Here is a 23461-nt window from a genome sequence, read left to right as displayed (position 1 = left end):
CGGTAGCAAAAATTTATTTAAGTCTACAACAAAAAAAAACAGGGCTGTGTACACAAATTTTAAACCAGCTAATCGCTTTTAAAAATTGTTAATATATGTTCCAAATATTCTTCAAATAAATTGTTTATTATTTACAGACCTTTTAAAACTTTTACGCACACAATGATTGTAATAAATTAAATGTTTGCTGCCAAAATATGCTTTTGACAACCCTGTTATTTTCATTAGAGGTGCGTACCAGCTTACGAAATTGAACGCTACCGAAAATTTCGTTAGCATAAATAGCAATGCATTTCTTATGGGAATGAAATTTTTCGCTAGAGGTGCATACCGGCCTTAAGGAATGTCTTCCAGGAGTTTCCAATCGGCGACCGATGCCCGTTGGAAACTCCGCCTATTACAACAGTACCATCATCGCTTCAGCCATCAGCAACAATAGCATTCCATCAGCGTCATATTGTAGAGATACAACCAGGCCACCATTTATCATCATCCCCTGCTAATTTAGAATTGACTAATGTTATGCAACATAATGTTTGCACAGAACACGAAGAAGTAGAAGAAGTTAATTGTCATAATACTGCAGATGTAATCGATGAAGATTTCTTTTTTAAAATATGCTTAAAAACGATTTCGTCTTATCTCTGTAAACCCAGTGCTTCTACATTCAACACCCATTTTTTACAAAGAAATGGATTGTATTTTTTTTTATTATTTTACCGCTCCTCGTAATTGCTCCCTTTTCTATTTGTTAAGCGAGCTCGTTTTTTGTGTGTAAGAGGCGTAAATGAATGAGAACTGAACAAAAGAAATGTTAATGCAATTTTAATTTTTAATGGAAACAACATGAGAAATGATAATTAAAAATTTTTAAATATAACAATATTAATGAAAGAAAGCTGATAATCCAGAAAAGAAAACATTGTGTTCTAGGGTCTTTAATTAGTGTATAAATGTACAAATTAATAAAAAATCATAATAAAATTATAATCGAACTTGTCTTATTTTTATATACCGGGGTATAGGTAATTGGGTGTTCTTATACGTTTTATACTTTTTAATATAAAATTAGTAAATTTTTCTGAACAAAGTTATATCCAAAATAAATGTTTATAGCAAATAATTAAATAATTTTTATTTTTCTTGTATTCATCATTTGTCCAAAATGATTGCGATATACTGGAATGAAACGATAGCGGCATTCTTGCATTTTATCAATTCAAAACACTGGTTGAATTTCATAACGTGACTGAAATAGTTATTGGAACTTATACATTGGGAGAGTATAACATCCTTCAGTAAACCAGCCAATTGCTTCTCAATGTATTAATTTCAGTCAACGAAGAGTCTGGTATAGAACACTAACATCCCTTTGTGACGAAATATAAGTCGGGAACAGTGACTTTGGCTTAGGAACTACCCTTGAACTTGAGTTATGGGCTTAAGTTGGTTGTTCCCCCCGATGTAACAACATTGGCAAATGAAATGGCGTTATTATCCTTTGTGGGAACTGTGGTGGTGACCACTGGAGTTGAAATTGCTAGTGAGGCGGCAACAGCATGTGCATAAGTACACTCTTGTCCACTGTTAATGCAATGCGATTATGTAGATATTGTGGACACCAACGAATTAAGTTTGTTGCTGAACGAATTATGAACCCATTGCTGCGGATGATGTAAAAGATTGCATAACACCGGAATTATATGTTTTTTTGATGTGCGTTACAAATTGACGGTATCCATTTGGAAAAGCTGAAGAAGACAATGTACCACATGTTGTAAAAGCTGTTGCAGAATGTGGTAAGACACCAGGAGTAGAGCGGCTGGAGCTTTATTCTTAACAATTATTAGTGTCCAGTGCTGTATGAGATTTTTTTGCAAAACAATCCAAAAACTGGTAGAAAAACACTTTTCAAAACAATTATCATGAATGCGTGTATGTAAACAATCAGCTGCTGCGTATGTATAAGTAAAAATAGTATGACATTTGGCGATGTTGTCAATTAAATTGCGGAGAAATAAACGCGGAATAGCTCCAAAATAGCTGTTTTCTTCGTTCGAAATGTATTGTCAACACTCGCATTTTTCAACGCGAAAGAATGGTTAAGTGAATTTTTTTTCGTGCCAACAAACATAGTACCCACCTTAAATTTGTATGAATGATATACCCACTTCAAATTGAAAGTCAAAGCCAAAATTCTATGAATTTTGTATAATTTATTCATTTTCATCAAAATAAAATATATAATAATACACTACACTACATAATACACTACAATACCAATTGATAAATAATAATCTTATTAAACATATCAACAAATAAGAACAAAAACAAACAACAAAACTTTAAATATCTTAAACATTATTAGTAAACACTTTTGCATTGATAATTCGATTTCCATCCTTTTGGTGTCATAAAACAGCATTAAAATTTATTAACATGCGGGCAATTTGAAATTAGGAACGTACTGGACCGCGTGTTAGAATTGATTTCCAGCAGAAGGAATTCACAAAATATCCATTTTAATTTATTAATAGCATATGAATTAAACTGACGATGTGATGCACATTTTCATCCAGAAGTTGTTCATTCCAATTTGTTGTTTTTAACAATTTTAATTGGTTGTAATGTTTCTGGAAACTTTTTCTTGTCGATAAGCCACTCATTTTTCATTGGTCAGCTTCTTAATGTTTGCAAGAATGTAGCATCCAAAGATTTTAGTTTTCTGCAAAGAGATTTACATTTAGTGACTTCTCTAAAGTGTTGATTTAATTTTTCATATTGACGTAGGGAGCCACCGTGTTGCAATGGTTAGCATGCCCGCCTCGCATACACAAGGTCGTGGGTTCGATTCCTGCTACGACCGAACAACAAAAAGTTTTTCAGCGGTGGATTATCCCACCTCAGTAATGCTGGTGACATTTCTGAGGGTTTCAAACCTTCTCTAAGTGGTTTCACTGCAATGTGGAACGCCGTTCGGACTCGGCTATAAAAAGGAGGTCCCTGGTCATTGAGCTTAACATGGAATCGGGCAGCACTCAGTGATAAGAGAGAAGTTCACCACTGTGGTATCACAATGGACTGAATAGTCTAAGTGAGCCTGATACATCGGGCTGCCACATAACCTAACCTAACCTAACCTTCATATTGACGTACCAATTATTATAAACTATTTGAAGCAGTTCCAGTTAATTGTCCACAATTTTTTCATCGGTCAGCTTTTTAATGTTTTCAAGAACCTAGAATCCATAATTTTAGTTTTCTGCAAGGTGATATACATTTAGTGATTTCCTTAAAGTTTTATTTCATTTTTTAATTTTCACTTACCTATTTTTATAAACTATTTGGTTATTTGTCTAAAATTTTCCATTTTTTAATTTCTTGCAATTGACCACCCAATAAACACAGGATGAGCGTTTTTCAAATGCAACACCTCTTCAGTTTGAGGGTAAATATAATTTTCAACATAAATTGAACTTGACTTGAAAAAGCTCATCTTCAATACATCTTCAAGTTGTTTACGAATTACAACCAATTTGGCAAAATGTTGACGAAAACTTTGAAAATGTGTTGAAGATAATTGGAGAAAACTTTGACAAAACACAACCCTGAAATGCAACGAAAAAACCACATGGTTTTCAATACTACTTTGGACAACAAAGTTCGTAGAAGAAATACAAAAATGTGGAAAGTTTTTAATAATCAATTGAAATTGCTTATAATAATTGGTAAGTAAAACTAAAACACGAAATGAAAACTTTAAGGAAGTCACTAAACTCAAATCTCTTTGCAGAAGACTAAAATATTTGGATGCTGGTTCTTGGACTCATTAAGAGGCTGGCCGATGAACAATGGTAGTGGCTTATCGAGAAGAGAAAGTTTCCATAAATCAAAGTGCAACCAAACAAACTTGGTATTTATGCTTTTCCATATCAACAACTACTGGATGATAATTCGCATCACATCGATAGTTTAATTTACATCGCATCATCGGTTTAATTTGTTATTTTGTGAATTGAAATTGCTGGAAATTTATTCCAATTATCTGGTCATCAAGTTCCTGAAAATTGCCAGTATTTTAATAACAACAATTTTGTAACTCCAACGTTCTTGAGGAAATCACGAAGTACGTGGTCAGTTGGAAGAAATACGAAATACAAATTGGTAAGTCAAAATAAAAAGTGAAATGAAAACATAATGGAAATCACAAAACTCGATTGTTTTGCAGAAAACTAAAATCATTGGATGGTATATTCTTGGAAGATGTTGGCCGAAGAAAAACCAATGAAGGAAACAACAAAGAAAAGTTTTCAGAAAACTTACAAAGTGCAACCAACTAAAACAAAGTGCAACAATTCCTATATCAAGAACTTCTGGATGAAAATGTGCATTACATCAATTTACATCCCGTCATCAGGTTTAGTGATTTCCTCTTGCTGGAATCTATTCTAACACACAAGCCAGCAAGTTCCTCGATAGTAATTATTTCAAATTGCCAGCATATTAATTAATAGTTATTTGACACCAACATTATGGAGGAAATGGAATTATACATGTAAAAATGTTTAAGATATTTAAAGTTGTATTCATATTTTTATTTATTAATACGTTTAATAAGATAATTACATTTTGATCGGTATTATATTATTATTTTTATATATTATTAATGTTATTTTTAAGATTATTATATTTGTTAACGAAAAAATAATAAAATTTACAAAATCCCTAGAAATTTAGTATTGACTTTCAGTTAGAACTAGGATTGAATTTCATACAAATTGTGGTTTGAAAGTATTCGCAACAATGCTAATTTTTTATTTTTCTCACTGTTGAAAACTGTTTGAGAAATTATTGAGTAGCGATGTATTTCAATTTGAGGAGAACACTTGAGATATTATTGCTAATGTGTTGAATTTCACTGTTGAGGGTAATGTCTGTTTTTTGTTGAGAACGCGATTTTCTCAACAATTTCTCAACTTGAATATTACCCTAATCCTTTGAAAAAATGTTTGAAAAATTGTTGAAATTTAGCATTTTTCAAACGTTTGTGTTTATTGGGCACGAACTTCGTTGCACAAATAAGTATTGAAAACCACATGGTTTTTTCATTGCATTTTAGGGTAGTGTTTTGTCAAAGTTTTCTCATATTATCTTCAACACTTTTTCAAAGATTTCGTCAACATTTCGGCAAATTGGAAGTAATTCGCAAACAGTTTGAAGATGTATTGAAGATGAGCCATTTCAAGTCAAGTTGAATTTATGTTGAAAATTATATTTACCCTCAAACTGAAAAGTTGTTGCATTTGAAAAACGCTCATCCTGTGTTTATTGGGAATTGCTAATAACCCAGTGGGAAATTTGTCTACAATGGATTTGTCTTCAAAGATGTCTTGAAGAAAATATTGCACATAATATGCCTTCTGTAGACAATTTCATCGACATGGTCTTATATGTTGTCTATAACACATTTGTTTGTCGACAATTTAATCCATGTACTGTTCAAATGTCGTCAACGACATGTTCACTGCCAGTGCCTTGCATAGTATCCTAGACAACCATTTCTCTCTTTTTCTTCAAAATTACAGGGTTTAAGAAAAAATATTTATTGTCGACTAGATAATCGATTGACTGTGCAAATGTCATGATCGACATGTTCGTTGCCGGCACCCAGCGTATCGCCGTGGAAACAATTTTGTTCTATTTTGTTTTAACGAAAGTTAACGGGATATAAACAAAAAAAGAAGAATAAAAGAGAATTGCAATATAAATTAATCATTTATGTTTTGATCGTTGAACGCATGAGACCCAAATATTGCAAATCGATTATAGTTTTCCTGTATCACAAAAGTTTGAATCAAAAAATCTAATAGTTGTTTTAAATATTCTATATTTTTCAGATGTGGTAAAACATAACTGAACATTTTGTTTCACGTTCGGGACCGGAAAACCACGCTTGTATTGACGTATAGGAAGACAACATTGAAGTTTTTATTCGTGAGATACCGACCAAAATATTGCAAAGAGTATGCCAAAATTTGACTAAGCCGATGGACTATTTGAAGCGCTGTCGTGGTCAACATTTGCACCGAATTAATCATCAGATATTAAATTATATCGACCGTACTTTCAATTAAAATAAAGATTTCTTGTATTTTTCTGAATCTTATCTTTTTTTTTTTTTGAAAAATTTTCCTATAACACCAGGAAAAATAACTTTAATATTGTCATTGATGAAAACATGGAGGTTCTGTCTCCCACTGATTCATCAACGAAGCTGCAGATGACTGTGTCTCCTAATGTGTCATTGATGAGATTGTAAAAGAAACTGTCTTTTACATTGTCATCAACGAAACCGTAGATGACTGTGTCTACCACAGTATCATTGACGACAAAGTACACGAAATTGTAAGCGATATTGTCGTGAAGGACATGATCGTTCACTTTGTCGCTTGGAAAGTCGTAAAGGCATTTTGCGACATTTGTGTGAAAATGTCGTCAACGATTTGGATGAAGTGTCCACAGCATGTCTTCAAGGATTTAAAATGGTCGTGCAAGATTCCTTTAGGATGTCTTGTAGACAAACACCACTGGGAAAGTACGTAACGTAATAATTTTTCCAACAGGAGCAAATATTTCGTCATAATCCTCACCAACTTTCTGGGAGTACCCCTTCGCAACCAAACGCGCTTTGAATCGCTTATTTCCATCAATAGTTGGTTTTATCTTGAAAAATCATTTGGATCCTACATACTTTTTACCTTTCGGCAAATTAACCAATTCCCAAGTATTATTTGCATACTTCGAATTAATTTCGCTTTGCATTGCTAATATCCAATTACTATTATAAGGGCTTTCAATGGCTTCCTTGTATGTTGTAGGTTCATCCGTGATATCATATTTGCGTATCGTTTTGGTGGAATTCCTTTTATGGATCTGGAAGATATTGTCTGCATTTCAATAATATTTTCATTTTCATTATTATATGTTTCTTCATTTTCAAATCCCCTAAAGCTGGTATCTTCTGTTGAGATAGTGTTTTCTTCAGTAGTAAGATCATTGTGATTACCGTTATTTATTTGTGGTGTGTCATCAACAATTGCCATTACATTTTTATACAAACATTGGTAACTGGGCGAAATTTCCATAATTAAGTTCAGAGTTTTCTAATGTTTTAATATTTTCCACGAAATTATTTTAATATTTTCCACGAAATGATAATTTTATCATTTTCTGGGTTCAATAATCGGTATGCCTTTGATTTTTCACTGTATCCCACAAAAATGTATTTCTTTGATACTGGTTCAAGCTTACGTCGATTTTGCTTATTAATATGAGCATAGCAATATAATCCGAATTGTTTTACGTACTTTAAATTTGGTTTTCTTTTGTATCATAATTCGAATGGGGTTAATTTAAGAGCTTTTGAAGGCAAACGGTTTTGTAAATAACTAGTGACTTATACCTTTGCTTTTCAAGAAGGCTTGCATTTCATTTCTGTAATATTCACTGCCTCGGTCTGTACGGAGAACTTTAAAACATTTTCCGAATTTATTTTCAGTGTATGCTATGCACTCCTTAATTTTATCTATTGTTCCGCTTTTATTTTTAATGGTATAAACTGTACAATAACGACTTTTATCATCGATAATGGTAATGATAACGTCAAACTCCCTGAAGGCGAAACATTTTGCATAGGACCACACAAGTCGCTATGAACTAAATCAAGAATATCATCCGATGTAGGTTTGATAGTTTTTTATTTTGCTTAGTACTAAGTTCGAAATAATATGCCTGCCTATTTTTTCGTGCGAAAAATCCAGGGTTGTTTAAAAATTCGCAAAACAAAGATTTCGCATTTATTCCGCGCTAATGTTTTTTATATGGAGTATAACAGTTTTTCGTGCGAAAACGTGATCTTAGTACTAGGCTTTTGAATGAACATTTTTCTTTTTGTTTTAATAATATTCATATTTCAATAAATCAAACGTACTTGATAAAAAATGCCAAGTGTTATTGAAGACAAGTAAAAGAGACAAGTAAACATAAAACTAACACGATTTCCGCTGCAAAATCAAAAAACCAAAAAATGCGAAAAACTAGCGAAATTTTTTCCATTTGTGGTACTTTTTTTTTCGAGTTGAAAAACTGACGTAACCTTCGTTGTCAGTATTTTCATAACATGGCACAATTTGCGATGTGAAATAAGAAATAATTTATTTATTAAACCGATTTGTGTGACTTTATAATACAAACGTGGATTGCAGTATTATTTAAAAATGTAATCAGATCGACTGATAAAACAAAATATAGCGTGGAGTGGTATTTTCGTAATAAATTAGCAACCACCATCTAGCCGCTCCCTACTACACGGTATAATATAAACAGGGATGCCAGATTTTGAAGAGGCAAAAAGAGCTCATTCAGCTTATAACAACCCAATAAACACAAACGTTTGAAAAATACTAAAATTCAATAATTTTTCAAACATTTTTTCAAAGGATTAGGGTAATATTCAAGTTGAGAAATTGTTGAGAAAATCGCGTTCTCAACAAAAAACAGACATTACCCTCAACAGTAAAATTCAACACAATAGCAGTAATTTCTCAATTGTAATCCTCAAATTGAAATGCATCGCTACTCAATAATTTCTCAAACAGTTTTCAATGTGATAAAAATAAAAAATTAGCATTGTTGCGAATACTTTCAAACCACAATTTGTATGAAAGTCAATCCTAGTTCTAACTGAAAGTCAATACTAAATTTCTAGAGATTTTGTAAATTTTATTATTTTTTTCGTTAACAAATATAATAATCTTAAAAATAACATTAATAATATATAAAAATAATAATATAATACCCATCAAAATGTAATTATCTTATTAAACGTATTAATAAATAAAACTATGAATACAACTTTAAATATCTTAAACATTTTACATGTATATTTCCATTTCCTCCATAATGTTGGTGTCAAATAACTATTAAATAATATGCTGGCAATTTGAAATAATTACTATCGAGGAACTTGCTGACTTGTGTGTTAGAATAGATTCCAGCAGAGGAAATCACAAAATATCAAACTGATGACGGGATGTAAATTGATGTAATGCACATTTTCATCCAGAAGTTCTTGATATAGGAATTGTTGCACTTTTTTTTTTTTGAAAACTTTTCTTTGTTGTTCCCTTCATCGGTTTTTCATCGGCCAACATCTTCCAAGAATATATCATCCAATGATTTTAGTTTTCTGCAAAACAATCGAGTTTTGTGATTTCCATTATGTTTTCATTTCACTTTCTATTTTGACTTACCAATTTGTATTTCTTCCAACTGACCACGTACTTCGTGATTTCCTCAAGAACGTTGGTGTTACAAAATTGTTATTAAAATACTGGCAATTTTCAGGAACTTGATGACCAGATAATTGGAATAAATTTCCAGCAATTTCAATTCACAAAATAACAAATTAAACCGATGATGCGATGTAAATTAAACTATCGATGTGATGCGAATTATCATCCAGTAGTTGTTGATATGGATAAGCATAAATACCGAGTTTTTTTGGTTGCACTTTGATTTATGGAAACTTTCTCTTCTCGATAAGCCACTATCATTTTTCATCGGCCAGCCTCTTAATGAGTCCAAGAATCAGCATCCAAATATTTTAGTTGTCTGCAAAGAGATTTGAGTTAAGTGACTTCCTTAAAGTTTTCATTTCGTGTTTTAGTTTTACTTACCAATTATTATAAGCAATTTCAATTGATTATTAAAAAATTTCCACATTTTTGTATTTCTTCCACGAACTTTGTTGTTCAAAGTAGTATTGAAAACCATGTGGTTTTTTCGTTGCATTTCAGGGTAGTGTTTTGTCAAAGTTTTCTCCAATTATCTTCAACACATTTTCAAAGTTTTCGTCAACATTTTGCCAAATTGGTTGTAATTCGCAAACAATTTGAAGATGTATTGAAGATGAGCTGTTTCAAGTCAAGTTGAATTTATGTTGAAAAGGATATTTACCCTCAAACTGAAAAGGTGTTGCATTTGAAAAACGCTCATCCTGTGTTTATTGGGCAAGTATATACGGCCGAAAGTTCGGCCAGTCTGAATCGTATGTACCCTCCACCATGGATTGCGTAGAAACTTCTACGAAAGACTGTCATCCCCAATCGAATTACTTGGGTTGTGGTATCTTAAAACATCTTAACATCGTTCTCTAAGTTAGTCCATACGTGGTATAATTAGACAAAAAAGTTATGTATATGTAAGACTACAAATAATTACGAATCGACATGGAAATTGAAATATGGGGGTCGCTTATATGAGGGCTATATAGTATTATGAACTTGATATGGACCAATTTTTGTGTAATTGGGGATCGATTTATCTGAGGGCTATATATAACTATAGACCGATATGCATCTAGTTAGGTATGGTTGTTAACGGCCATATACTAGCACAATGTACCAAATTTCAACTGACTCGGATGAAATTTGCTCCTCCAAGAGGCTCCAAAACCAAATCTCGGGATCGGTCTATATGGGCTATATTTGATTATGGACTGATATGGACCACTTTTGGCATGGTTGTTAAATATCATATACCCCCACAACGTACCAAATTTAAACCATATCGGATGAATTTTGCTTCTCCAAAAGGCACAGGAGGTCAAATCTGGGGATCGGTTTATATGGGCGCTGTATATAATTATGAACTGATATGAACCAATTCCTGCATTGTTGGTGGATACCATATACTAACATCACGTAACAAATTTCAACCGTATCGGATGAATTTTGCTCTTCCAAGGGCTCCGGAGGTCAAATCTGGGGATCGGTTTATATGGGGCCTATATATAATTATGGGCCGATTTCGACCAATTTTTGCATGGATGTTTGAGGCCATATATTAACACCACGTACCAAATACCAACTGAATCAGATGAATTTTGGTCTTCCAAGAGGCTCCGGAGGTCAAATCTGGTGATCGGTTTATATGGGGGCTATATATAATTATTTTTGCATGGTCATTAGATACCATATACTTACACCATATACCAAATTTCAGCTGGATCTGATGAAATTTGCTTCTCTTAGAGCCAAATCGGGGGATCGGTTTACATGGGGGCTATATATAATTATGGGCCGATGTGAACCAATTTTTGAGTGGTTGTTAGAGACCATATACTAACACCATGTACCAAACTTCAGCCGGATTGGATGAAATTTGCTTCTCGTAGAGGCTCCTCAAGCCAAATCGGGGGATCGGTTTATATGGGGGCTATATATAATTATGGACCGATGTGGTGATTTATTATGTACCTTCTTAGTAAAGATGCCGGCGGATCGGTTGTTGACGATTTGGTTCGGCTAAAGTCGTTGATACGGTGTCGGTGATTGTTCGGCGACGATCGGTTGGTGATTCGGTTGATGGTTCGGGATTGTCGTTGACAATTCGACGTCATTTACTATTCGGTTGATGGTTCGGTAGATGATTCGGTGGTGGTGATGGTGGTTTGCTGGTCAGCCGTCGGTGGCTGTCCGGTGTCGATTAGTCGGTTGTGTTGGTTTGGTCGGCTGTCGGTGGTTGGCCAATATTTATGATTCGAGTGATGCGGCGATAGGTTGATGTTTCGGGTGATGCGGCGATTCAGTGTTGATAGTGTATGTCGATAATCCGGGTGATGTGGCGATTCGGTGTTGATTGTTGATTTGTTTTTAGGTTAGTAACAAAACTACAAACTACTTGTCGAACCTACTAGTGGAAGTAAGCTAATAGCCGGAGCTATTAGTGCGGAAGCAAGCCAATTGTCGGGAAACGATTAGTGCGGAAGCAAGCTAATTGCCGAAACAACTAGTGCGGAAGCAAGCTAATAGCCAAAGCTATTTGTGCGGAAGCAAGCTAATCGTCGAGAAACGATTAGTGCGGAAGCAATCTAATAGCCGACGCTACTAGTGCAGAAGCTAGCTAATAGCCGAAGGTATTAGTGCGGAAGCAAGCTAATCGTCGGGAAACGATTAGTGCGGAAGCAAGCTAATACCCGAAGCTCCTAGTGCGGAAGCAAGCTAATAGCCGAAGCTACTAGTGCGGAAGCAAGCTAATAGCCGAAGCTACTAGTGCGGAAGCAAACTAATAGGTAGCAAACAGGGTTGCCCGTACTAACCCTGTTTTATTTACAATAATGGATGCCGCGGACAAAAAGGGAATATATTAGTCTGCTGCCACAAAGATTGTGATGTTGATATATGTTGTCCCAAATGTGGCTATAATGGTGATGTAGGACCATTGGGATGCATTTTTATGTGCAGCGGAGGCTATCCATGAATAACGATGGTTGGCGTTTGGAGCCCGATATTATGACGGATGGTATGCTTGGCTATGGGTGTGGAGGTTATGTGGTGCGAATAGTTATTGGTAGTTTTTTTGTTTGATTAAAAGGGCCTATGAGGTGGCGGCCGGTTATGTACTTTTTATTTCTATATTGTAAACAGCTTAGGCAGATGGTTAGTTGAAGTGCGAATGACTTTTATGCCTTAATATTGCTGCGAATTATTTTTTGGTTGAATTCTATGAGTTTGCTTGCGGCGTGGTCTGTGGTTGGTGGTAGAGTGTCACCTGCTTCAATAGGTGACATTTTAACAAGTAGTAAGAGGGCTTTGTTACACCGTAGCAAATTACTACGGTAGGGTTGCTAGGAAACCATGAATTCATTCATGAAATCCCACGAAGCATGGGGGATGAAGACAATGAAACGTTTAATAGCAAAAGGCAAAAATAAGTAAAAATGTAATAAAACAGAATTTAAACTTGGTTTTAGGGGAGAGAGAGAGACAGTTATTAGTCTAAAATAGGGCGTAGATGCGTTTGACTGGAAGGAAACGAAGGATATAAATAGCACATAAAGAGATAAAAGATGCAATTTTTGTAAAGTGTAGTACAAGTGGTTATTTAAGACAATTGGCCGGTGATTTAAATATGAAGCTAGTAAAGTAATGTATGTGTGGAAAATAGTGTCGAGAACCAGTGAATTTAAAATGTTTTAATTTTTACATAAACTATAGAATCAATTGTTGAAATCAGGAAACTGAGGGAAAGTTAATTCTGTTTATCTTGGAGTTGTACACAGTGTTATTGGAATTAATAAAGTAAGTGATTCAAGTGATGGGAATCTAAAGGAATTTGAAGTTAATAAATTGTTTTTGCAAGGTTTGGAATAGCCTCCTGTCAGGAGGAGGCGCAAAACTTTTTACCCAGAAATTTTTTTTCACCCAAGTGGTGAAGACAAGTTTAAAGAAACTCCTTCAGTGGTTGCCGTCATCCTGGAGAGATTAATCCTATAGTGCTAGTTCAGCGGGAGCAATTTCCTGAGTAAGAATCGGTGAATCACCACGGAAAATAAATATTTAATAATATATCAAGGTAGGAGTATCTATATAAAATGGAATGAATTAATATAAACCCACCAAAGCGACCAATTATACTTACCGGGGAATACCAAATAATAAAAGAAACAACTGCAAGAATTACTAAGCATAAAATCCGTCCGATGGTGTAAACTCACTTTGCATTAAAAATCCCCAGAATCCCAGAAAGATGATGCCTAAATAAAAATCCAAGGGTGTTTCAATTTAACAGTTTAAGAACACTATGAGAGGGATAGAGAGAGCCCGGAAGTGAAGTCTTCTTTTTACAATCTATAAATATATGTATATATTCTATTACGAAAATTTGATCCGAACGACTATTATTGAATTTACATTTTTTTTAAATGGTTAGTTTTCATTGTGAGGAGCTGTACAAAGTCATAAACATAGTTTCATGAACTTTTTCTTTGAAAGTTATGGTTTTGAATTCTAACCCCCAACAATTCCACTTAACTGAGCTCAAATAGGTAGGAAAGTAGAGTAAAAGTAAATCCCAATTGGATTATGAAATTTTAAGGCTTTGTAGGTTCTGTATTCATATTCATTCAAAAGTATAAAAAATATGTTTAGTTATAGTTGAATTGGCTGAGAAGTAATGTTCCAAAAAATGTTGGCTTTAATATATACTCAGACAGTCAACCTGCAATAAAATCCTTGGACTCAGTGTTCCTTATCTCGACAACGGCCATCTACTGGGGCAAATCTCTCAACGAGATGGCTGAGCAGTACAATATTCACCTAATTTGGGTGCCTGGCCATAGGAACATACCGGGGAATTGCGAAGCAGATGAGTTAGCAAGGCTAGGTATGTCTTTGCCTACCTGCAAGCTCTTACTGCGTGAGAAGGCTGTCATGATGTCAAATGTTCAATGGGAGAATTGCAAGGGTTGTAACGACACCAAGCAAATATGGCCCCATTTAAACTTAAACCGCACACTAGATATGCCAATGTTCTCAAGATGTCAGATATCACTTCAAATATCTGCTATAACGGGTCGCTGCCTGCCTATAGGTGCGAAGTATAATGACTATTGTATAAGCTGTCATGATGTGGAGGAAAATGAATCAATTAAACACGTCTTGTGTGAGTGTCCTGCTTTTTGTGTAAGGCGTAAGCGAATTTTAGAAGCACATAGGTTTAGATTACTGGCGGACCTGGAAAACGTTAACCTAAGCAGTTTGTTTATGTTTTTGGAGCAATCTGGTTGGTTCAACAAAAGTAAATAATAGAGAAGGTTCAGTGGTTAAGACTAGAAGTGCCCATATGAGCCTGAAATTTAATCGGGCTGCCACTTTAACCTAACCCAACCTAACCTTCGTCAAAATGACGACGTGTAATTTCATTTTCGATGTAAAATGCATTTTAGTCGATTGGGAAATAATTTAATTTATACGAATGCAAATATTTTACGAATTTTTGTAGTATACTAATTAAAAACAAAATGAATAAGAAAATAAATTCAATTTTGGTACACATTTTTGCTCACAATGCAAATTAAAGCATCTTGAAATAAGCCGTACTCAAAATGACGAAGGATGACGCTAGTGTACAAAAAATAAGGACGACTATCCAGGGTTAAAACTCTTCATTTTGCCGACAGCGATAGCGTAACTTAATCCTTTATATATTTTCACTTGGTAACACTGGAATGAGATGCTAGTTTTGCGAAATTCCCGCCATTTTTCAATGATTTGTTTTTCTGTTTGTTAAGTTATACTACGTTCGCACTAGACACGAAATTTCACTAATTAAGGCCGGTATGCACCTCTAGCGAAAAATTTCATTCCCATAACAAATGCATTGCTATTTATGCTAACGAAATTTTCGGTAGCGTTCAATTTCGTAAGCTGGTACGCACCTCTAATGAAAATAACAGGGTTGTCAAAAGCATATTTTGGCAGCAAACATTTAATTTATTACAATCATTGTGTGCGTACAAGTTTTAAAAGGTCTGTAAATAATAAAAAATTTATTTGAGGAATATTTGGAACATATATTAACAATTTTTAAAAGCGATTAGCTGGTTTAAAATTTGTTGTACACAGCCCTGTTTTTTTGTTGTAGACTTAAATAAATTTTTGCTACCGAAAATTTCGCTAGAGGTGCATACCGGCCTTTAGAACCAAAATCTCTTTACAAATCTCAAGTGTTCGGACTGGCAAAATAACGAGATTTCGTAGATTTTAGGATTTAACAGCTGTTTGTAAATATATCAATACAAACACAAACCCGTATGTGTACACGCATACGTGTGTTTTTGTTTTGTGCCATCTTAGTATAGTGAGGCAGTGGGAAATTTTCATTTGATTTTTGTTATAGTTTGTTTTATAATTTGTATTTGGATTTCAATTTAATTTTATTTTGTTACTGAAATCACCATGGTATGCTCGAATGAGGATTGTAAAATTGTTTCTGATGATGATATTGTTATTGTATGCTGGCTTTGTAATGGGCACTGGCATTCGAAATATGCTGGACTTGCTGCAAGGGTGGTAGATGAGTTGTACGTTGGTAACAACGGTCTTAGATTGTGTTGTGTGAGATGTAGGAAGATTAGTGTGGCGTTCTATAACTTTTTTAGGGAGCCTTCGTCTGAGGTGACTACGATGTCGCGTGATAACTGGGAGCTGTATTCGAACTTTGTTAAATGTTCGACGTTGTTTGATAGGTTTCCGGATCTTTCGTCATTTGTTGCCTCTCCTGTATCGGGGGCGAAACGGAAGAGGTCTTCCAAGAAGTCGTGTCGAAGGAGGGTCGTACTAAGGTTGTTGGGAATGGTTCAGGTCTGCCGAAATTTGGTGTGGGCCATCAACGTTTGGGGGTATGTCCCGAACGGCTGTGACTGCTCCTATTGCTTGTAATCCTGTTCCAGGTATTGTAGCTGAACAGCCCACGCAAGCTTCTGTACCGATTCCTTTGATGAATGACTTGATATCGTCTTCTTCGCGGGGTCGTGGTGAAATTCTGAGTCGATCTAAGCATGTCCGTCCGTCCGTCTGTTGAAATCACGCCAAATTTGGCTTGCGGAGCCTCAAAGAGTAGCAAATTTCATCCGATCCGGCTGATTGGTACATGGTGTTGGTATATTGTCTCTAACAACTCCGCAAAAATTGGTACATATCAGGTCATAATTATATATAGCCCCCATAAAATTCATCCGATCCGGTTCAAATTTGGAACGTGGTGTTAGTATATGGCCGCTAACAACCATACCAAAACTGGTCCGTATCGGTTTGTAGTTATGTTAGGTTAAAGTGGAATCCATATCGATTCATAATCATGGTTGCCACTCGAGCCAAAAATAATCTACCAAATTTTATTTCTATAGAAATTTTTTCAATTTTTTATTCACCCAGAAAAAAGTGACCACTTCTTTAAGTTAAAATGAACTCATTGTGAAGAAAGTTGAACTTCGTATAGCGCCAAAGACATTTATATTTGTTTGAACGATGTGATTTTTGTAGAAATTAGGTAGAATATATTACATATTGTTACGAATTTGATAATTATAGACATAAGTTTATTTAAATTAGTTTCCGTTAATTTAAAATTTCAAATTGTAACGATAAAATTTCTCTATCACTTGTTGGAATCATCTATTCATTTTCTAGTATTTTCCTGAATTTCTTTTATGTTCTTTTGTTTGCTTACCGAAATGTTAGTTCTTACTCTCTTTGCTTTGCTTTGTTATTCTGCATTCTCATTTCATTTCATCTCATTGTCTATTGTCATTGTTGTTGTAGTAATGCGAGCATATATCTATGTGAGTGTGTATGTGTTTGGCAGCCACCAGACGAATAACTTAATGGTCGTAGATACTTCTAGCATTGTCTAAGAATGTTCTGGCGTTGCCAGAATATTGTAGTGCTACCAGAATGTTCTCGTATTGCCACACCGTCATATATAAAAGCGCTCGCATGCGGCTAACGAGTCAGTCTTAATTAAAGCGTCAAACGAATAACTTCAGTGTGAACGAATCGTAAAGTGTGAAGTCATAGTAAATAAATTGTAGATTGTCGTTATTTAAAAGAACTGTGTTTTAATTGTCGGGTAATTAAAAACGCCTAAATATAAAAACGTAACAATTGGTGTCGGAAGTGAAATAACGAAAAAAAATCTACAATGAAGTTTAATGAGCTTCGTGTGGAAGACTTAAAAAAGGAATTGAGCAAACTGGAGCTGCCGACAACAGGCAATAAGGCCCAGCTTCAAAAGCGTCTACTGGAAGAGTTCGAGCGGCGCAATATTGATATCGAAACACATGAGTTCGATTATAAGGAAGATCTTGACGAATCAGTAGTAGCCAGCGCCCTGGAAACTCCATCTGTAGCTTCTAATGTTGTTGATTACACATCGATGGTCAATATTTTGAGCAAAATGATGGAAGCTAATTCTAGAAAATTGGAAGAAAAATTCGACGAAAATTCAAAAAAGATGGACGAAAATTCTAGAATTCTAAATGAGAATATTCAACAAATTGCTGAAGGCATGGAAAAACGTGTGGACCATATCGAAAGCCAAATTGGGGAGCTGGATAAGAAGATTATTTCTGTGGATGAGAAAATTATGGTTCATGATGAGAGGTTTCTACACATTGAAAGAAAAATGTCAGAGCTGGAAATTAAAGGTGGACCAGTGCGCGTTATCGAGGGCTCGAAAACCAAACCTCCTGTTTTCGATGGCTCAACTTCATTTGATGTATTCAAATTCCAATTTGAAATGGTTGCTTCTAGAAATTTATGGAACGACAATGACAAAGCCATTGAACTTCTATTGGCATTAAAGGGCAACGCCGCTGATGTGATACAAAGCATTCCCGCTGCCTCTAGAAATAATTATAATGAAGTAATAGCGGCACTTCAACGTAAGTACGGCGGAGAACATAAGCAAGACATCTTCAGAATGGAATTAAGAGGGAGAATCCAGAAATCAAATGAGACTCTACAAGACTTTGCAACAGAGGTTGAGCGGTTGGTGCTTTTGGCATATCCAGGAGAGAGTCACCCACTCGTGGACCGCATCAAAATTGAGACCTTTGTAAATGGCATTCGAGACCCAGATATAAAATGTGCAACATATGCGTCACAAAAAGCTACATATGTGGAAACTGTAACATTTGCCCTTGCACAAGAGACAGCGAGAGTACTAGCACGTCCTCAAGTTCACAAAGTACGTAAGACTGAGAATGACGAATCAAATTCCGTGATTGATTCAGTGAAAGAAGCCGTTAAGCAGGCAATGCAAGAAATGAAGCAGGAGACAACAAAATCCAGAATGAAGTGCTATAACTGTGATAAGCCTGGACATGTTGCTCGGGAATGTAAAGCACGTCGTAAGCGATCAAGATCGAAATCGCCATCCCCATCAAACAATAGCCATAAGAAGGTGACCCCACAGTCAAGTGAGTCACCTTTAAACTAAATCGAGCTAGTTCAGCGGGGCAAGAGCTGGCTCCCACAGACGATGGCCCCACCATCTCCATAGCAATAGTTCAACAGAAAAATAACAATTTAACTATTGCGGGTGTTATTAATGGCGACAAGCGTACTTTGACGTTGGATACTGGTGCATCAAAGTCTATCATTAGATCTGATTTAGTAAAAGGAAAAGTTACACCACTGATTGGAGTCAAGCTACGCACGGCTACAGGGGAACCCGCAACCCTATATGGAAAGGTCACCGTAAAATTAACTATTGCTAACAAATCCGTTACTTATGATTTCATTGTGGCCGATATAGTAGACGAAGTTATAATTGGAGCGGATTTCATGATTGCTTTTGGTCTCAATTTGGATATGAAGCGTCGTGTAATGACATGGTGCGATGCCGAAATAACGGTAAACGTGGGATACGACGGGAATACACCTGTCAGACGTTTGACAACGAGCCAGTCAGAGTCTATACCACCGAATGCCGAAGCAATTATATGGGTTTCTATGAATGGAGATTGTGAAGTCGGCCAATTGTGGGTTGTTGAACCAGCAGAAAACAAAAGCAACAACATCTTGATAGCAAATGCCCTGGTAACAACGAACGAAGAGAGACTAATACCAGTTCGTGTCTTGAACTTGTCTGACAATCATGAGCAAATTGTACAATTTTCTGATATTGGAAAATGTACACCAGCCGAGGCAATAGTCAATTTGGAAGGCAACTCATCAAAGACACATGGAGCATTGAGAAAACATCTAGAAGGGTATTTCGAGGCTTGGACACGTCATCTATCGCCGTCAGAGAGAAATAAAGCCAAGCAATTGTTGTGGAAAAACGCCTCTGCTTTTGCTTCTGAAAAGGGAAATCAAGGAAGAATATCTGTAGTGAAACATGAAATTAAAACCGCAGAAGAAAGGCCCATAAAACAGGCACCACGAAGTGTTCCCCTGGCAAAAAGAGACGAAGTTCAAAAGCTCATAAAGGAAATGGCGGAGAGTGGAGTGATCGAGCCATCATCAAGTCCTTGGTGTTCCCCAGTTGTGCTGGTCAAAAAGAAAGATGGAAGTAGCCGATTCTGCGTGGACTACAGAAAACTGCATGATGTCACCAAAAAGGACAGTTATCCGCTTCCACGCATTGATGACACGTTGGACACACTAGCCGGAACAACATGGTTTTCTACGCTTGATTTGCAGAGTGGATATTGGCAAGTAGAGATCGCCGAGAAAGACAAGGAAAAAACGGCTTTTGGCGTTAATGGCGGTCTCTGGCAATTCAATGTAATGCCGTTCGGGCTCTGCAACGCTCCGGCTACCTTCGAAAGATTGATGGAGCGGGTACTGAAGGGGTTGCACTGGAAGTCGTGCTTTATATACTTGGACGACATCATAGTGATGGGCAAAACGTTTGACGAGCACCTTAAGAACTTGAAAGACGTTATCCAGCAATTGTCAGCCGCTGGTCTACGCCTTAACGCAAAGAAATGCTCCCTTTTCCAGCGGGAAGTTAAATACCTGGGTCATCATGTGACTGCAGAGGGCATATCCACCGATGAAGACAAAATCCAAGCTGTCAGAGATTGGGCACGACCCCGAAATCTCCACGAATTAAGAAGTTTCCTTGGGTTATGTACATATTACCGACGATTCGTCCCAAACTTCGCCAGCATCGCCGCTAGTCTCCATAAATTGACGCAAAAAGGTCAGAAGTTCCAGTGGAGCGACGAACAGGAGGATTCATTCCAACATTTAAAAGAACTTTTATGTTCAGCTCCTGTTCTAGCGTATCCTATTCCGGGCGAAAAATTTGTTTTGGATACAGATGCTAGCGCGCATGGTATTGGAGGTGTGCTATCCCAACAGATAGACGGCAAGGAGAAGGTCATCGGATATTTCAGCCGAACGTTGTCCAAGCCCGAAAAGAACTACTGTGTAACGCGACGAGAGCTGCTAGCCGTCATAGAGAGTGTAAAACATTATCATAAATATTTGTATGGACAACACTTCTTGCTCAGGACTGATCACTCAGCTCTACGATGGTTGCTCCAATTCAAGAATCCGGAAGCTCAACTGGCACGTTGGATCGAGAGGCTCCAAAGCTATGATTTCAGTATCGAGCATAGAAAAGGTGGAAAACACGGTAACGCTGACGCTTTGTCACGTCGACCTTGCAATATAGAATGCAAGCACTGCTCGAAAGCTGAACATAAGGAGGAGATTGTTGATATTCGGCTGTTACACATCGAATCTGCAGTGGACTGGCCAACAGAACAGCGTAAAGATCCCATTTTGAACAAAATTATTTCGGCAAAGGAAGAGAACAAGAAGCCCAGTAAGAAAGACATCGCAGCCGAAAGTCCACTTATGAAATCATACTGGGCTCAATGGGATAGTTTAGTTCTAGTCAATGGATCCCTGCAACGTAAATGGGAAAGCGAAGATGGCAAGAGCAGCCGAAATTTGATCATCGTACCGGATTCCAAAATAAGAGACGTTTTGGCGGAGTTCCATAATGGTCCCAGTGGAGGTCATCTGGGAATAACCAAAACAGCCGAGAAAGTGAAGCAACGATTCTACTGGGTTGGATGCCAGAAATCAATTGCTGAATGGGTAGCCAATTGCGAGAAGTGCATGAAGGTGAAAGGTCCAACAAGGAAAAGTCGAGGTCCTATGCAAGAGTATAGACCAGGAGCCCCGTTTGAAAGAATAGCAATGGACGTGGCAGGCCCTTTCCCAGTAAGTGATTCTGGAAACCGTTATGTCCTTGTGGTCATGGATTACTTCAGCAAATGGCCGGAGGTGTATGCAATTCCAAACCAAGAGGCAAAAACGATTGTGGATGTGGTCAACAAAAACTGGATATGTCGCTACGGTGTGCCGTCCGAGATTCACTCAGACCAGGGAAGAAATTTTGAATCGGCCATATTCAAAGAGATGTGTGAATCCCTTGGTATCAAGAAAACGAGGACTACACCATTACATCCACAATCCGATGGCATGGTAGAAAGATTTAATCGCACTCTGGAGGAACATCTTCGAAAAGTAGTGGACAACGGCCAGAGGGACTGGGACGAGCATATACCAAAGTTTTTGCTGTCGTATAGATCTGCCATTCATGATTCCACCTCTCGAACACCGGCCAATGTTCTATTCGGAACTGAGTTGAAGTTGCCTGGAGATCTGATATTCGGCGCTAAACCTAATGAGCTCGCCATGGAAGAAAACAGAAACGACATCCCAAACACTTTCGGTGAAGTTCACGAATCAGTGCGCAACAAAATAAAAATGGTCAGCAACAGAATGAAGGCGAGATACGATCGTGCTGTAAATACTGAGGGCTTCCAAGAAGAAGAATTGGTTCTGCTATTTAACCCGCAACGAAAGAAAGGATTGTGTCCTAAACTGCAAACACAGTGGGAAGGTCCATACAAAGTCATCAAGAAGATCAATGATGTTGTATACCGGATTCAGAAGGACGACAGCCCTAGATCAAAGATGAAAGTTGTACATCTGGAACGATTGGCTCCTTACGGAACAGGTTCTGTGCCTGTTCGGGACGAACAGGCTTAAGCGGGAGGCAGTGTTACGAATTTGATAATTATAGACATAAGTTTATTTAAATTAGTTTCCGTTAATTTAAAATTTCAAATTGTAACGATAAAATTTCTCTATCACTTGTTGGAATCATCTATTCATTTTCTAGTATTTTCCTGAATTTCTTTTATGTTCTTTTGTTTGCTTACCGAAATGTTAGTTCTTACTCTCTTTGCTTTGCTTTGTTATTCTGCATTCTCATTTCATTTCATCTCATTGTCTATTGTCATTGTTGTTGTAGTAATGCGAGCATATATCTATGTGAGTGTGTATGTGTTTGGCAGCCACCAGACGAATAACTTAATGGTCGTAGATACTTCCCAATAAACACAGGATGAGCGTTTTTCAAATGCAACAACTTTTCAGTTTGAGGGTAAATGTAATTTTCAACATAAATTCAACTTGATTTGAAAGAGCTCATCTTCAATACATCTTCAAATTGTTTGCGAATTACTTCCAATTTGCCAAAATGTTGACGAAATCTTTGAAAAGGTGTTGAAGATAATATGAGAAAACTTTGACAAAACACTACCCTAAAATGCAACGAAAAAACCATGTGGTTTTCAATACTTATTTGTGCAACGAAGTTCGTGGTCAATTGCAAGAAATTAAAAAAAATGGAAAAAGACAAATAACCAAATAGTTTATAAAAATAGGTAAGAAAAAATGAAATAAAACTTTAAGGAAGTCACTAAATGTATATCTCTTTGTAGAAAACTAAAATTATGGATTCCACGTTCTTGAAAACAATAAAAAGCTGACCGATGAAAAAATGGTGGACAATTAACTGGAACTGCTTCAAATAGTTTATAATAATTGGTACGTCAATATGAAAAATTAAATCAACATTTTAGAGAAGTCACTAAATTTAAATCTCTTTGCAGAAAACTAAAATCTTTGGATGCTATATTCTTGCAAACATTAAGAAGCTGACCAATGAAAAATGAGTGGCTTATCGACAAGAAAAAGTTTCCAGAAACATTACAAGTGCAACCAATCAACAACTTCTGGAT

General features: G+C 36.3%; 5 long non-coding RNA genes across 5 annotated transcripts in view; 3 read left to right on the top strand and 2 right to left on the bottom strand.

The window, feature by feature from the left end:
- The window catches only part of LOC142223388 (uncharacterized), a 232889-nt gene that overhangs the window by 209258 nt on the left and 170 nt on the right, over positions 1 to 23461 (top strand). The window lies entirely within an intron of this gene.
- LOC142225834 (uncharacterized) lies at positions 2270 to 3482 on the bottom strand. The gene is made up of 3 exons (XR_012719447.1): positions 3328 to 3482; positions 3157 to 3262; positions 2270 to 2725 (listed from the first exon to the last, which is right to left on the bottom strand). It is a non-coding gene; the product is annotated as an uncharacterized LOC142225834 (long non-coding RNA).
- LOC142225833 (uncharacterized) lies at positions 3586 to 4732 on the top strand. Its single transcript, XR_012719446.1, has 3 exons — positions 3586 to 3728; positions 3794 to 4164; positions 4229 to 4732. It is a non-coding gene; the product is annotated as an uncharacterized LOC142225833 (long non-coding RNA).
- LOC142223385 (uncharacterized) lies at positions 8964 to 12704 on the bottom strand. Its single transcript, XR_012718710.1, has 3 exons — positions 9738 to 12704; positions 9312 to 9672; positions 8964 to 9247 (listed from the first exon to the last, which is right to left on the bottom strand). It is a non-coding gene; the product is annotated as an uncharacterized LOC142223385 (long non-coding RNA).
- On the top strand, positions 22873 to 23443 carry LOC142223383 (uncharacterized). The gene is made up of 3 exons (XR_012718709.1): positions 22873 to 23104; positions 23162 to 23267; positions 23333 to 23443. It is a non-coding gene; the product is annotated as an uncharacterized LOC142223383 (long non-coding RNA).

Source organism: Haematobia irritans, chromosome 2 (genome assembly GCF_050003625.1).
Source record: "Haematobia irritans isolate KBUSLIRL chromosome 2, ASM5000362v1, whole genome shotgun sequence".
NCBI classification, from domain to species: Eukaryota; Metazoa; Arthropoda; class Insecta; order Diptera; family Muscidae; genus Haematobia; species Haematobia irritans.
This window is presented reverse-complemented; position numbering and strand designations above follow the sequence as displayed.